The 16,209-nt window shown below is 56.8% G+C and overlaps 1 protein-coding gene across 1 annotated transcript in view; it reads right to left on the bottom strand.

Moving 5' to 3' along the window:
- The window catches only part of CALN1 (calneuron 1), a 408,758-nt gene extending 397,740 nt beyond the window's left edge, over window positions 1-11,018 (bottom strand). Inside the window, exon 1 of the mRNA XM_045994177.1 lies at window positions 10,751-11,018. The gene's annotated coding sequence lies outside the window, so the exon portion shown is untranslated. The remainder of the gene's footprint in view (window positions 1-10,750) is intronic.
- Between the last annotated feature and the right edge of the window lie 5,191 nt (window positions 11,019-16,209).

Below are 16,209 nucleotides of genomic sequence, written 5' to 3'. Positions count from 1 at the left end.
CTGGGAATTCAGAGTAGAAACAGTGGCCCAGGGCTCTAAGCAGGCTGATGACCTCTAAAGAGACAGTCGTCACAGGTCGCACGTCAGAAAGAGGCGGCTGAACAGTTATCCTAAGGAAGTCGACGAACCCTAAGCCACGGGCCAAGACCTGGGCCGCCCTTTGTTTTTGTAAGTTTGGTTTTATCACAACACGGCCACACTCACACACGTTGTCTGCGACTGCCTCCGGCTTCAACAGCAGGGGTGAAGAAGTAAGTCTAAGTTATCTGCTATCTGCCCCTTACAGAAAAGTCTGCCAGTCCCTGAAAGGAACGGACCGTAGTGTGAAAATCGGGCGGCAAGGCCAGGTGAACAGGGCGGGAGGGAGAGCCAAGGCCAAGCCAAGCTGAAAACCCACGCGACGGGCAAGGCTGGGAGACATCAGAACCGTCCGGCCGTCCCCGCCCACGAGGAGCAGAGCCATCAGGGCACAATTCAAAGCGAGGCCGAGACCTAAAAGTCTAGTGCAGAGAGCAGGCTTGAAGTGAAGGAGAAGGCAGGGGTTCCCTCCGTCCACCAGAGGCAGAACCCCACTGCAGGCTCAGGAGGTAAATCAACAGGAACAAGGCAGCGAGCATGAGGCAGAGACCGCAGCGCGGGGTCTACGGGGTCTACGGGCACCACCAAAGAGCCAAACTGAGTCCAGGCTGTGGCAAACGCGGGCAGAGGTGCAGTCCCTAAGTCCAACGTGGATTACCTGAGACTCAGCATCCACATGGGTGCCCGAGGACACTCCGACCCTACCAACCGGATGCCGATTCTCTTGCAAGTGAACGTGGGTTTGCCCGCATGTGAGCTCATCAAAGGACACATTAGAGAGAGCCAGGACAGCAAAGATGACCGCCAGCTCCAGCAGGACCGAGCCAAGCGGTGCAAGGGAAGGGGCATCCACGGGAAGGTCAGAGCGTGTTCCAAGAGGCAAAGGTCGGAAGCAGAATATGTCGAGAATGTTCTGGAGAAGTTTTCCACGGCCCCCGGCACATCGGGATAAAGAGAATCAGAGAGGCCGGAGAGCCCAGCGGCTCAACAACACAGCTTCTGGAGTGTTCGTGACCTTCAACGAGGTGCTCAGCTTCTCAGGGTTTGCAGTCCTCAGCCACACAAACAGAAACAATGGTGAAAAGGACTAAAGGAGTTCACATGGGAAGTATTCAGAAAGGAAGACTTACATAACCATTAGCTATAATTATACTGATTCAACCTTTATGCTAATTTCCACGCGCCCCTCCGTCTCCTCCTCTGTTGAAAGGCGGGATCTTCTAGGGCAAAACACACAAGCCAGAGAAGGCCAAGTCCGGTTGAGTCTGAGCTCCACGGCCATTGATTTCACCCGAAGGCCATGGATGACACGTCAAGCAACGGGCAGGAAACCGTCCCCGTCAACACTGACATGCTAAAACAGGTGTCTCGATTTGAAAAAGCAGAGAAAAAAGGATCTAACAAAATATAATTAGTCATCTGAACCCGTCAGGGCTGGGTGAGGAGTGCCAGGAACATCAATTACGAACCATCCTTACAGGTTTTACAGATGCACCATGACATCCAGAAACCCGTGTGTCCGGGGTGTTCTTTATTTGTTTCAACGACAGGAGGGAAATATTTGGGGTAAAAATGGTAAATGTAACTGTTTTCCAAGAAGTAGGGCAGCCTGCATCGGCGTCCCACCTGGGAAAAGGCGGCGAGCATCTGTCGCGGTGGCAACCCAAGCCGCAGACGCGGAGACCTTCGTCACCGATGCTGGTGGGCGGGGGAGGAGGGGATGGAAAATCACAGGTACGATCAGCCGCCGTCTCTCGGTTCCGGTGCCTTTAACGTGACTGTATCTGTAGTCTTTCTGGATGCCTCTGTCCTGTGATTCCCCTGCACTGGGAGCGGCGTTGGGGGTGGCGGGGAGGGGCGGGGGTCACCGTCCCCAAGCCTCACCCTGCCACTGCCCTCTCCTTCTGGTCTCAAGTCTACGCTCGGGCCTGACCATCTGTGACTCAGGACAGATCACGGTGGGTCTCCGAGGCCTCCCCTCCAAACACCGAGTGGGTTAGAGTAGATTCCTAAGGCCCCAGCCAGCTCTGCCGGCTTCTGACTCTGACTCTAGAAATGCTGGCCAGGGACAGGAGAATGCATTGCTTCCCGAAGGACAAGCAGGCACACGTCGTCGGTAATCGCGACGCCAACTTTCTTCTCCGGGACTGGAACAATGATGCGTTCCCGTTCAGAGATGGGCCTTGAATGAACACTCAGTCGCGCCAGTCTTTATAAAAACGTGTCAAGACGGCAGCAGGGTCCAGGCCCCCCTTCTCCAGCCCCGCCCCGAGTGAACCGAAGATGCTGTGATGTCATGGAAAAGCAGTATTCCAGAAGCCCTCCGTGTGAAGCCAAGTGAGTCAGGAACTCCACGCTTCTCCCAAGGTGTGGCCCACGGGGTGCGGCGAGGTGGGGGGGGGGGGTAGAGGCAGAAACAGCATCAGCAGCCCGATGGTGGCAGTGGTGGGATGCGCCAAATAGGTGAGGGGATTGAGAGGTCCAGAGTCCCCGTCATGAAACCAACCACAGCGGTATAAGGTACAACACAGGGAACAGTCAGTAATCCTGTCATAACCTCGTATGGGTGATAACTAGACCTATCGAGGCGATCATTGTGTCTACAAATATCGAACCACCATGTCCTACACATGAAACTAATCTCATACGCTACGTCAATTATGACTCAATAAAAAGGAAAGAGGAAGGAAGGAGGGAGGGAGGGAGGGGCAGGCGCTGAGACTTTCCCGAGGCTCCCGGGGGGACTCTAGCACAGGGACGACTGAGAGACGCTGAACGAAATCCTCCACTTGAGGCTCTAAAACTCACACCCAGGGCCGGCCAGCCTCGCTCTGGAAGCTCTGTCACCTTTCCCAAGACCACAGCAGAGTCACCCACGGGCCAGAATTCTCCTGGTGGTCACGAGTCCCCACCAGGACCTGCCCCTGGCATTTACCTTCGCGTGTGCGAGTCCTCCCCGCGGCCCGAAGCTTCCAGACGGAGCAGTTACCCCATCCCACAAAGGGCTACAGGCCAGCACCAGCTCGCTCTCTCGCTCTCTCTCTCTCATGCCGACCGCGGGGCTCCAAATCAGAGGACAGAACTTTCTTTTTCGGCAACACGTTCCATACAGAGACCTCCAAGCACATGACCTACACCCGCCCCCGTGCCAGGGCCCAGGAGAGTCCCCGCCCCAGCCCTTCGACAGGCTGGACTGAGTCCGTCTGCAGCGTCGATACCGATTCGAGGCCGACAGAGCTCTGATGCGGCCCGTTGGCGGGGTCGCCCGCATCCAGTCGTCCCTCGTTTTTAAACAGTTGATTCCTCCCTACTGTCTCCTGCCCTTGGAGGCCGCGCAGCTTCTGTTTCGGGTTCTGAAAGCAGCATCTGTCCGGGCACAGGAAGCACTCGTGTGGGCGGCGCAGGCACAGGGCGGAAGGCAGCAGCCCAGCCGGGTCAGGCAGAGCCCGGAAGGTCAGTGTCCACGTCCCTAAGTTGAGGGCCGGGTCAGAGAGCCCCCGGCCTCCACCTGCTACCACCAAGTGTCTCATAAAGACACCAGAAAACAGACGAAGACACAATCCTCACGGACCCCTCTGCCGCTCTACGTCCACGCGTTTGCCCCCCAAAAGTGATCTACCTAAAGCGATTTCACAGTCAGGCCCTGATCTTTCCGGCAGAGTCTGTCTTTGGCAGGCAAAGGACGGTGGAGATTTTAGCTGCTTGGTCACGGGCCTCCAGGGGTGGGGACTCCTGCCACAACGCCCTAACCTGGGACCCGGGGCACGCTGCCGAACCTCGAGGCGTCCTCATCTCATCTGTAAAATGGGGACAGCGCTGAGCAAGAGAGCCAGTGGTGCTGAGGGAGCACTCCACTAGGCCCGGTCACCTCCTGCTGGGTCCAGAAGGTGTTTCTGTGTCTGTGCCTGAAAGTGAACCATCCGCCGTAGACCAGATTAAATCACAGAGCAACCGGTTTTTAGCAACAGGCGCTAGGAAGGCAGGAGGCTGAAACGCTACATCGACGTGTGGTGCAGATATCGGGAGTCTTCTCACCAGACTATGGGACTGTTTACACGGTAATGAGGCCTGTTATCAGTACACACACAGATGACACTCGACAGGACAAACGAACAGCCCGGGAGCCCTCCCAGCGCTCCTCAGGTGCAGAGTGCTTTCCGAGTTCCGGGCTTTGCCAAAATAAATTCATTTTCCAATAAGCCGGGGCCACTGCGGAGTGCAGGAAGCCCATGTCACTTACTCTCCCAAGCTTTCATCCTCCCCGTCCGTGAGAGGAGACAACCAGGGTCCCTGCTCTGCTCCCTCTTCAACCCCGCGGCTCTGTCCCGTTACAGTCCTCCTCCTCTGGGCACACAGTCCCCCTCCTCTTCAGCAAGAAAGGACGTGTTTAATTATGGTAATGATGGGGAGGATAGTAATTCTGTTCACTCGCATAACGAGGCTCCGATCCCACTTTGTTCCGTGGCATCAACACAGACTCTGGGGTTGCTCGTTCCGGGCGCATCAGCCCCCACACTGAGGCTGCAGGGTGAGACCACGCAGGTGCACAGCCCTCCCCGGACGCATCCAGGACGGCCCTCAGTAACACTCCGTGGGCTGTTCTTTCTTCCCCTGTGTTCGGGGGATAACACTCTGCTGACATAATAAATATGTCACCAAATAATTAGCGAGGCTCCCTCATTTGCACTGCTAAGTTTTCACATGGGCCAACTTCTGTTAATGAGAGAAACGCAAGTGGTTTGCAATCATGGTACCAAGTCTTGGGCGCCAGTACCAGAGCAATAACGTTTCAAGGCTCGGAGATGAACTTCTAATGAATATTTAATTGCTCTATTCTTAATATGTATAAAGTTTGCTTTCGGGGTACATGCTGAATACCAAAAAGGCAACACTCGATTTCTCTTAGCGGAGTCATGTATTGGAGTTCCCCTAATGATTTTGTTGCAAAGGGAAAAAAGGTCACCCAGGTTTCCAGCTCTACAGGAAGGAGTTTTGGAGAGGAATCTGGAAAGGACTATTTGTTGCAGCAATATTCCAAAATCCTTCAGAGCAAAATAGAGATGAGGTTATCTGAAACACACAGGGGAAAAAAAAAAATCTAACAGTGTATGTACGGAAATGTTAGTGGTCTGGGGAAGGAGGTGCTTTCACTTTTTTATGCAACATTTCTGTGTTGCTTTAATTTCTTTTTTTTAAAGTTTGCTTTCATCACTAAAAATGTTTTTTTTTTAGCATAAAACAAAGAGCCTCCGTTTGGACAGCCGGTGCAAAGTAAACATCCTAATTTCTGTCCCAACCAGGACCGCCGGCTTGGACATTCACGTTTCCAGAAACGAAATGGAAGGGAAAGCGGGGGGGCTGGTGGAGGCTCACAACATCCCATTCCAGACACCTGTGGCCCATGGGGTCTGCATTTTAAAATAATGTTTTCCTGATTATAAGAGAAATGTCTGCTCATTTTCAAGAGAGTAACGCTCACTTGCAACGCCAACACCTTTGGACAGCCGTGTGCATACACAAAGTCCACTTCTCCCCATTATTCTCTACCATGTTTTTAAACAAAACAAATCATGCTAGAGATGTGGTTTTGGCTGAACCCACAATTAACTGGTACAGTAGAAACCACTAAATTAAGGTCACCAAGGCATTTTCTCTCCATCTGTTACTCCTCAACACGGCATTTTTGTTTTACACTCTGATGGATAAAACTCTCTCTATTGTACCAAGATAGTGCGTACAGAAGGGTGATCTTTTGAAAACATAAATTAAATTGTGCAACTCTCCCGTTTAAAACCGCCCGGCGGCTCCCATCAAACTCAGTATAAAACCACACTCCACAACATAACTTCAGGGGGTAGAGCTCAGTGGTAGAGCATTTGACTGCACAAAATAACTTCCCAGGCCCCCCACGAACTAGCCCCGGATTCTCGGAACTCGTCTCCTGCCACACTAGCCTCCTTCCTGTTCTTCTAACGTACCTGGCTTGTTCCTACCTCAGGACCTCTGCACTCCCACCCCCACCGCCAGACGTTCTTCTCCAGACCATTCCCAACTGACCCAACTTAAATACGGCTCTTCAGTGAGGGCTCCGTTGGCTACCCAGTATGAACCGGCCCCTCCATCTGTCTCGACTGTATCACCTTCTACCGCCTATGTCTACCGTCCACTGGGAGCTACACCGGTCGAATATGAGTACCTTGTTCCTCAGTCCCTGAACCAGAGACGCTCCATCAATCCTGGTTGAATGAATGGAAATGTTTTCCAAGTCTCCAGATTTGTGGGGCAGGAGATAAAGTAACCTACTTAAACAGGCCTTATTCACAGCAGAACTGCCCCTTAATGTGACTTTTTAAAATAGGTCACCACCTTCTCCTGCAGCCCGGTCGTGGACAGCTGCCCACAGCACCGCTGGTGGGAAAACAAGTGAGTTATTTTGTCTCGGCCCGACCTTTGTTCTGCTCATCCAGACCGTCACCTACACCAGAACCCCAGTGGCCACACCATACCCTTCCCGCTCCTACCCCTACATCAGGTAAGTCCAGCCGACTCTCCCTCCTAGAGACATGTCCAGTATCCATGCCACAGCTCACTCAGCTTCCTTTCAGAAAACTCCCTTGCCCCATCCCAGTGACCTACCCAAAGCTCTGCTCATTGGGCACTTCCTCTAAGCATCTGGAAGTCAGCAGAATACTGGGATGACGTAGACGATGAGGATAAAGATGGTGGGTAAATCTAGAGATTACTTACTTCCATAGTATCGCCCAAGAGGGACCAGAAGATAACTCCTGCCACCGAGACCTCCGCAGCCACCAAACGCCCACCTGTCCCACCTCTGGCTCTTCAGCCCGGTGAGTCCCGTCACCACCGCCAGTACAACCTCTGCCTCTGCTTCAGGTTTTAGTCACAGTTGCTCTCTGTTGCCTCGCTGGGGTCTACGCCTCTGGTCTCGTCCCTGGCAGACCCATTCTCCACGAGGCCCCAACCCCATCTACCGAACACTCGAATCTGACCACACTGCGCGCCCCCGGTGGAGAAACGCTGAGCCCCTGGTCCAGCCCTACGGTCTCCATCCATCCTTCCAACCTCTTCTCTTGTCGCTCCCTGCCTCTACCTTTAAGCTCCAGGAACTGCAAACCCCAGGCTGCTTTCTCAGCTCCCAGCCCCTGCTCACCCTACTTCCTCTGCACTGGGAGCCCCGTTCAAGCCTGACCACTTCGTGCTCATCCTCTAAGCTCAGCTCAGACGGCACCTGCATGCTGCGCTGGGTGCCTCCCGTTCCTGCTCACAAACGTGCAGCCCTAACCCATGGTCTGCCTTCCCCACTCAGCTGTGAATGTTTGGATGACGGGCACGGTGTCATATGCATCTCTACACCCGTAACCACGTAAGAGGCACGGAATGCATTTTAACAACACCAAAAACAAATAATCTAACAAGATGTTAAATGATTAAAATCGTAATTCACTCCGAAAACCCCAGGTTGGATGCAACAATGTGTTTTCGGGTTCCGCCTTTCTACCTATATTCAGAGCAACGGAGCCCCCGAGAGATCAGCCAGCCCATGCCCTGTCCATCTTGAGCGATAGTTTCACAGCTGGAGGGGACGCACGTTGTTTGAAAAAGCAACAAGGCTATTGCCAGGGACACTTCCGGATGGTTCCCCATCAGCAGAAGACATTGCAGACATCGCGGGTATCAGTTTAAGCCTCGAGGAAAGGGCAAGGAAGCCGCCTACCCCACACCAGTGTGGGCACAGACAGGGAACGCGCAAACAAAGCGGCAGCTGCCAATAATCCAATCAGCCTCGCCCGGAACTTCCCGCGGCTCCAGCGTGGGCACACGGGGAGAGAGGGCCTCCCCTCCCCGGACCCCCGTGCCCGAGCTTCCTCACCCGCCAGGAGTGAGGGTCCAGAGGCCGACCCCAATTCGATCAAACATAGGGCACCCACTCTGGGGCTGATGCAAAACAAGGTCGGGAAGGTCAGAGGTCACCGAAACACCCTCCTGGGCTCCTACACAGTCGTGTGGAAAGATCCCTGGGCTTAGAATCAGGAGCCCCAGACTCTTCCCCGATAAGTGGCAACAGCCTCGGGAAAGTTACTTACGTCCCTCAGCATCAGTTTCCAAATATGAAAACCAAGGATAACGTGAGCTCAAATGTGGAAAAGTGTCTGGTACCAGGTTGGGTCCCAGAAAGCTGGGTGAAGAGGGTCTCTCCAAAGACCCTGTTCCGTGTCCCAAGTCCCACCAGAGCCAGAAAAGTCCTTGCGATGGGAGCACCAGCGCCTCCCTTCTGCCTCCCAGTGAGCACCATGGGGGGCCGCCGGCCGGAGCGGGTGCCGGCAAAGTGGGAACTGCAGCCCCCCACGCGAGGCCCGGGAGCCAGCTCACACATACCTCTCCCCGGCTGCTGAGGAGCACACTGTCCCCGCAGGGCCGCCTGCTACGGAAAATACATTTCTAGACTGGAGCCCAGTCCTGCCCAATAGTATTTAAGCCCTGATCAGGGGCCTCCCGCTGTGCAGATAAATGTTAGACTCAACCAAGCAGCTGCCACACAGAACTGCACCCTCCCCCCTGCCCTCCCCTCCCCTGCACCTCTTATGGAGAAGGAGTTGTGCGTCTCCGTCAAGTCTTGCCTATCATTTTCTCCACAGAACCAGCTGAATTAAATTACTTTCTTTCTAAAAAGCCCTTATTCGGCGCCCTCACTAAAGGCCTGATTACTGGCAATAGGAGCGTTCAGAGTTCAGAGAAAGGTGATCTTGATGAACGATCCTAAGAAGATTTAGCGCTCCTCCAATAAAAGATCCTAGGGATTGTGTTACCCGCCTGTTTTGTTTTCATTACTCCGCTCGGATACATCCAGCAACCAACCCCGGTGCAGCAGCCCCGCTGCTCGGCAAACAGAGCTGCTCCCCAAGCAGTCAGTGCCACGAAAACCCACAGGTCTGCAGTGAACTCCGAGAGGGGGGCCATGCTGCCGGGCTCCCCACCAGGCAGGCCTCGGAGGAGCACAGCCCAGGGCATCTGCGGGGCACTCGCAGCAGCCGCCACCAACAGCCCAAGAGGCCAGCAAAGTTGTGCAGCTCCAGGAACGAATCCTAACCCAGGTGTCACAGCCAAGGTCTGAACTGCCACCTTAGACTTGGGTCAGAGCCTCAGAGAAACAAGCAGCGGATACAGCAGGGACTCGACCAACACACCCTTCCACCCAGCAGAGATGAAATAAAACCCACCAGCCAGGCGAGGAGAGGAGCTTCCATTTAAAAAAAAAAAAAAAAAAAAAGGGTTGCTCTAGCCTCAAGACGATTTCACACCAAATGGCTTTAAAACCCTTTCCAAAGCCTGGATGCCTGAATTGAAAAAGAGTTTATCTTTTTGACCCGAGGCCAGCAGTTAAAGCTGCAGGACGAAGCAATCTTCAGAGTCAGGACTTTCCCCGTTCGCACAAATGCTGTGTGTCTGCACATCCAAGGGGCAGAAATCTACCCATTCTTCCTGGAAAGGTCACCTCCACTCCATTCTCTGGAGAATGCCATCACCACTTCAGCCGGCACGACCCCACACGGCCCCACACAGCACCCCATGCTGGTCCCCCAGCCTGGGAAAGTCTCCTCCTCTGCGGGAAAACAGGCTCGGGGCCTGGGGGAGGCGCCCGGTCTGTCCCCGCACCCACGGAGCCGCCGCGCTCTGCCGCCCGGGCTAAGGGCTCCGAACCACTGGCAAGGAAGGCGCCTTCTCCACACACGCCTCCTCGAAGCAAAAAGAGCAGCGGGAAATGCTGCCGCGGTGGGGGCAGAGGGCGCACGTGGCCGGCGCCCAGGAGGCAGGACGCAGCCCCGGGTCCCCGGCCGGCGCCACCATCCCACCCGGGTGAGGCGTCCCCCGCTCGCCCCCGCCCCGGGGCCCGCCCCAGAACTACCTGCTGCCGCCCGGGCGCCCTCAGGCCAAGTCTGAGGAAGTTCACTCCCCGTCGCGCCAGTCGGGGGAGGCTGGGGCCCCGCGTCCACCCGGGCCGCCCGGGACAGCCGGAGCCCGCCCCTGCCCGTCGCCGGAGCCAGCGCGCTGCCGAGGGCCCGGGGGGCAGCCGAGCGGCGGCCAGGGGCCAGGCCGGGCTCCCGAGGCCTCCCGGGCGATCCCCGCGCTCCCCGCGGCCCGCGGACCTTCCCGGCGGTGCGCCTAGGAGGGCGAGCAGCCCGCGCGGGGCCCGGGGGTGGAGGGGATCCTGCGTCCCGCCTCTCCGGACCGCCATGACTCCGGCTTCCCAGGGACCTGCCTGCCGCCCTGCCCTCCCACCTGGGCTGCGGTGCGGCTCCCGCGGCTCCCTCCCTCCCCGGCGGCCGGGGGCGCGCAGCCCGCAGCCCCCCGCGCCCAGCCCGCAGCCCGCGCAGTCCGGGACCCCCGAGCGGGACAGCCGGGCCCTGCCCGGCCCCACGCCCCCGGGGCGCGCGGTCCTCCGGCGGCCACCCCAGGGGAGGGCCAGGTGGCTCGGGCGGCCCCCGGCCCGCCCCGGTACCCTCAGCCCGCGCCAACAGGTACGGGAGGCGTTGTCGGCGGCGGCCGGCCGCGCGCTGCGGGCAGGGGCTCGGGGCTCGGGCAGGGGCTCGGGGCAGGGGGAGGCGCGAGGACCCGGGGAAGGGGCGAGGGCGAGGGGCGCGGCGGCACTCACCTCTGGCTGGGCCGGGGCCGGCCGCGCGGGCCCGCCGCCCCGAAGCCCGGGTTCCGAGGCGCCTCGGCGCAGCGCGGGGGGCTTCCTCCGAGGCCCGCAGGGAGGGGGCGGCGCGGCTGCTCCCCCGGCGCTCACACCCCCAGCCGGCGGCCGCGTCCCCGCGCCGGCATCCTCGCTGCCGCCGGCTCCCACGGCGCCCCGGGCCGCTCCCCAAGCGCGCGCCGGGCCGGCGCGAGCCCCTCGTCGGCTCGGAGCGCGATCCGGGCACGCTCCTCCCCGTCCTTGTCCTCCGCTCCCGTCTGGGGACGCGTGCCCCGCACCCCGGCACGGCGCGCGGCTCTACCCCTCCCGCTGCCGCCGGCCGTGCGGAGCCCCGGCGCGCGGGCTCAGCCCATGTGCGCGGCCGCCTCGCTGCGCCCCGGAGCCCAGTGGCCGAGGCCCCGCCGGAGTTGCGCGCCCCAGAAACTCCATGCGGCTCCGGCCTCCTCCCCGGCTCCTCCCCGGCGGGCGCCCCGGGGCCTAGAGGCCGCCCGCAGCGCCGCGCCCGCTCCGCCCTCGCCCGCGCCAGGAGCCGGGGTTCGGGGCTCGCCTCGGACGCCCGCGCCCCGGCTGCTCCGAGGGACCGGGCGCCCCCGCCCCCGCGCCTGCGCCGCGCCAATGGCTCCCTCGGTTTCCAGGCAGCGCAACCTGAGGAACGCCTCGGCGCGCGCGCTCACACTCGCGCACACTCGCGCGCCCCGCACACACACACGCGCGGGGGGCGAGCCGGCGCTCGGCAGCCGGTCCTCCTCCGGCCCCTCCGCGAGCAGCTGCCCACGTTAACTCCGGCAGGCCGCCTTTCTCCGCATTGGACAGCTCGCCCGGGCGCCCCCCGCCTTAACCGCTTCGTCCCCGGCGCCCACACCCCTGCGCCGCGACCGCACCTGCGGCGGCGCCCGGGGCCGGAGGGGACTCGGCGTGGCCACCCCGGCCGCTCTCGAGGGGGGCGCGTCTGGGGCCGCCGCGCGCCGCGCTCTGACCCCGCTCCCCTGGGGTCCGGGAGCGCCTGGGTGGGCCCCCGCTTCTCTTTCCAAGGTCATAGGATGGATTTGGTGAGGGGGACAGGGCGCTGGGACGCAGGTGTGAGCTGGAAACCTCAGACTCTGGCAGCCGCCCGCGGCTGACCCCCGCCAGGGCGGTGCTCGGACCCCTTTTCCGTCTGCCCCATGCCTCAAGGGCAACCTTTTCAGCCTGGTCTCCAGTGGACTTCCCAGTCCCCAGCAGTCTCCCTCGCCTGCGCCCAGCGGCTGACGGAAACCACGTTGCGAGGAAGGCTTGTGCTGTCAAGTAAAAGCGAAAAATCAAAACACCAAGATGGGTCTCAGATCGTCCGGCAGACAGAGCCAGAGGCCTTCCAGGGCCTTCCCGCTCTTTCCCAGGGGTGTGCCGGGGAGAAGGAACCACCCACCTGGCTGCAGCCTTTCCTTACAGCACCCTCCTGTCCAGGCCCCCAAGTGTCTCGCCCCCTCTAGGTGGCACAGACTGCGCCCTAGTTCAGACGCCTCCAATCCCCAGAATCAGAGAGAAGGTCTATATAAAAATTCCCACACCAATCAGGAGCAAAGCCAGCGATGCTGCCCTAAGCCTTGGGTCCAAACAGCTCAGCAGTCATCTCTCTGCTGGCCCGTGTGGCTGCCAAGAGAATGTGGGCCAGATCCTGCCAGCCAGACACACAAGTTCATCAGGGTCCCTCACAGCCTGGCCCTGGTTCCTGAGCCTCGGTAACATTCCCGGTGGGCACCACTCCTGGGGCATTTAGCATTTTACCCTGTGTTACAGCCGCCTTCCCTTGAACCAGTCCTGCTTCCTGGTTATATTCTGGAGCCAGTGGCTGAGTCTCCTGTCCTGAGATCGGATGTGCCCTGAAGGTCATCGGCAGAGGTTTCCGTAAGGGGCTGTGGGCACGTGAACAGCTGGTGGGGTCTCATATGGTCTTTTCCTGTCATCTCTCGGTTTGGAGGCAAACTGCCTCTTCCAACAATCTGTTGCATCTGTAAATAATTGTGTCACCTTCTGCATGGCAACCCGTCACCAAAGTCCCTTGGCAAGTCTAAATATTGTTTAAAAAAAAGGGGGGGGGGAACTGCAGGCGCATAACGGGTTGCCAAACCCGGGTGTTTCATCCCCAATCTAAGCGCAGTTTCAACCCCCCCTGCAGGTTGAAATGCAGGGGATGTGACCTTCGCAGGTTGACCAGGAATTTCTCAATCTGTGCTATTGAGGGCCACTACCTGAAGCCTCTCCAGCCCCCGAAGAAAGAGGAAATCACCTGCAAGCTAAAATCCCCCACACACCCTGGAAAGCGGGCCTGAGCTGGCACAGTCCTTCTGTTAATAACTGCCTTCCCCCTCCAACTATAGAAAACCCTTCCATCGTGTCCGACTCCCGAGTGCGTCTCTTCTTGCTAGATGGGGTGCTGCCTGATTCGTGAATCACTTAATAAAGTCAGTTCGATCTTCAGATTTGCTTGGTTGGGTTTTAACAACACGCACATGATTCCTGGTAGAATGCAGGGGGTCCCCATTTAACCAGAATAAGGTACACTTGGCAGAAGTTCTCCGCCCTTGCACACCGCCCACGTGGCCTTGGGCAGTTGTGCAGTCTCTTAACATCGTCGCTGTCCTCCTCCGCCAAAGGGGATGATTACAGTATCTATGGGATAAGGTGGTTGTAAAGATTAAAGGTGATCTTGTGCAAAAGCAGTCGCTTAGCGATGAGTTTCACAAATTAGAGCTAGACGGAGGGGGAGCTCAGCAAGTGTTGCCTGTTGTCCTTATCAGGGAGTAGCTAACACACACCAAAGACATCACCTTGGGGAAAAGATAAGGATCTTTCTTCTGGAGATCCAAATCTCGGTGGACCTCAGAAAGTAAGGAAGGGGGGACAGACCTTGGTGAGCGAGCGGAATGCAATTTCCTGGGTCTCACCAACAATGACTATGTAAGAGATTTGCAGGTTCAAAGGCCCTGGTGCCCTTGCTCCAAATTTTATATATATTTGTTAAGGGTCAAAATGTGTTCAATACATATTTATTAAGAGTCAAAAATGTGTCTGCCCCTTCCTATTAAAATGCCAAAGAAATTTTTGTAGCAATTATCGGAATGGAGGCTAAAAGCAGCGTAGGAGAAAATGGGTGGGAGGGAGTTCCCTTTCTCCGGCATTTGTGACTGGAGTTTGCATAAGTATTCTCTCCAACCCAGAATAACACAGCCCTCTAGGAGCCAGCTAGGGAGAGACATTAACTTTGACCACCTGCCCCTAGTTTTGGGACAAATCAGACACCTGGACAATAGCATCTTTTTCGGACATGGCCAGAGTTATTCCTGCCTCGACCTTCCCCTTCCCCTCTCTTTCCTTCTTTTGCTTTAACTTTCAATAAACGCATTTACTTTCAGCGCCCAAGACACCCAGGGGTAGAGGGTAAGGAAGGGGTCTGCTGTCTTCTGAACAGAAACAGGCAGAAAAAGACAAATCATTTGGGTGTGTACAGGCTGGAGGGTAAAGCTTTTCATGTCTTTCATCGAAATACAGGATTTAGAATACGGTGGCTTCTTTACAACACACATTTTCTACCTCGTGGCTTGAGGCCTTAGAGTGGTTTTTAGGCAGCAAACAGAGAAATCGAATAAACTTTGGTACCTGGGAGCAGACTCTGGGAGGGGGGGGTACAAAGTCACACGGGCCTCAAGAAGACTCTGGGAGCGGACTTGACACCCCCTGAGGAAATTGCTTCTGCGGGCTGTGCAGGAGAGCCCCTGAGTCCCGCACTTGTAGGACTGTGAGCAAAACCGTTTCCTGTCACCATGGGACAACAGGAAAGGTGCGTAATGAACTCAGTGGGTCCGACAAGGGAGATTTCCAAGTAGAACATAGAAAGGGCCGACCGATAAAAAGGCAAGCAGAGATGACTTAAAGAAGAAACTATTCTCTTTTTTTAGTAGGATTTAGAGGAAGTAGAAAGAACCAGGACGTGCTGGTTCATTCTAGGAGGCCCAGGCAAAAGCTGACAAATCCAGGGCAATAAAATGGGGTCTCTGGGAAGGATGGGGCTAGAGGAGCCTTTGTTAAGACCTCACCCAGTTTTCGGGGCAGGTCTGGAAGAGCTTTTTTTATTTTTCTTTTTACTTTATCTGAGAGAGAGCGCGTACACACGGAAGGAGAGGGAGACGCAGACTCCCCGCTGGGTGGAGAGCCCGACGGGCTGGAAGAGCTCGTAAGGATCTTGGAGACACGGTCACTCAGCAGCCCCACCAGCGGCTGAAGAAGGAGAAGGGCCCATTCCTAAATACGTAGGTTTGGCTTTTGTCTCCTGGGTAAGTTGTAATTAGAATCAAGGGAGCACTCAATGATTTAAAGAAAATATTCTAGCTTGGGATCAAAAGGGGCAGAGACACAGGAGATCACTGGGCCCCCAGTGCTCTCAAGGTAGCAGCTGACATGGAAACAGGCTGCTCTTTCTTACGGGACACACATTACGACTCGGACAGTGGAACCAAGAGTCCAAAAGGGGAACACGAGAGCCAAGAATCACTCCCAAGAAGTAGGACCTGGCCCTAGCCATCGCTGCCATATTCCTCCCTGGATTTCAGTATTGCGATGGGTCGGGGACTGCTATGGGAGATAACTCCCCTGTCCTCCCTCGCTGGGGCTGGGCATGATGTCTGGTACAGGTTTTATCTCTGCTTCATTGTCTGTTGGGTTTTCAAGGGAGAGTGAGAGCAGAGCGGGGAGGAGGTCACAGATCTCCAGGGAGCCTCACCCACACCCGAAACTATTCTAGATAAACAAACCCGGACCTTAAGCCTAAGCCTGAGGCCACAAGGAGGTGAAACTTTCTGAAGCTTTGAGAGGTTTCTGGGTGTTTTTCCTGTTGGAAGAACGTAAATAGGGGCGCCTGGGTGGCTCAGTTGATTAAGCCTCTGCCTTCAGCTCAGGTCATGATCCCAGGGTCCTGGGATCGAGCCCCGCATCGGGCTCTCTGCTCAGTGGGGAGCCTGCTTCTCCCTCTGCCGCTCCCCACCACTCGTGCTTTCTCTCCCTCTCAAATAAAATCATTAAAAAAAATTTAAAAGGAGAAGAATGCAAGTAATTTTATACTCTGGATGCATTCAATGAGGCCACAAAAGCTTTGACGTTCCTCCGTACCCTTGAATCTGAACAGGATCTGCTGCCTCTTCAATAGAGTAGGGAAGTTATCTTGTGCCAGTTTCTAGGCCTGGGACTTAGGAAACTGGAAACTTCCATTTCCTGTCCCTTGGAACACTTGCTTGGAGCCCAGAGCCACTCGGTAAGAAATCCAGGTACCATGTTGTGAGGCCGCGCAAGCTCGCTGTGTGGAGATGCTCTGTGAAGGGACCGAGAGAGGGAGAGACGGGCAGAGGAAGGGAGGGAGGGAGGGAGATCTGGACCATCTGCAGCTC

The sequence above is a fragment of the Meles meles genome, chromosome 21 (genome assembly GCF_922984935.1).
Source record: "Meles meles chromosome 21, mMelMel3.1 paternal haplotype, whole genome shotgun sequence".
Lineage (NCBI taxonomy): Eukaryota > Metazoa > Chordata > Mammalia > Carnivora > Mustelidae > Meles > Meles meles.
Note: the sequence above shows the minus strand (reverse complement) of the source record. Positions and strands in the feature narration are given on the sequence as shown.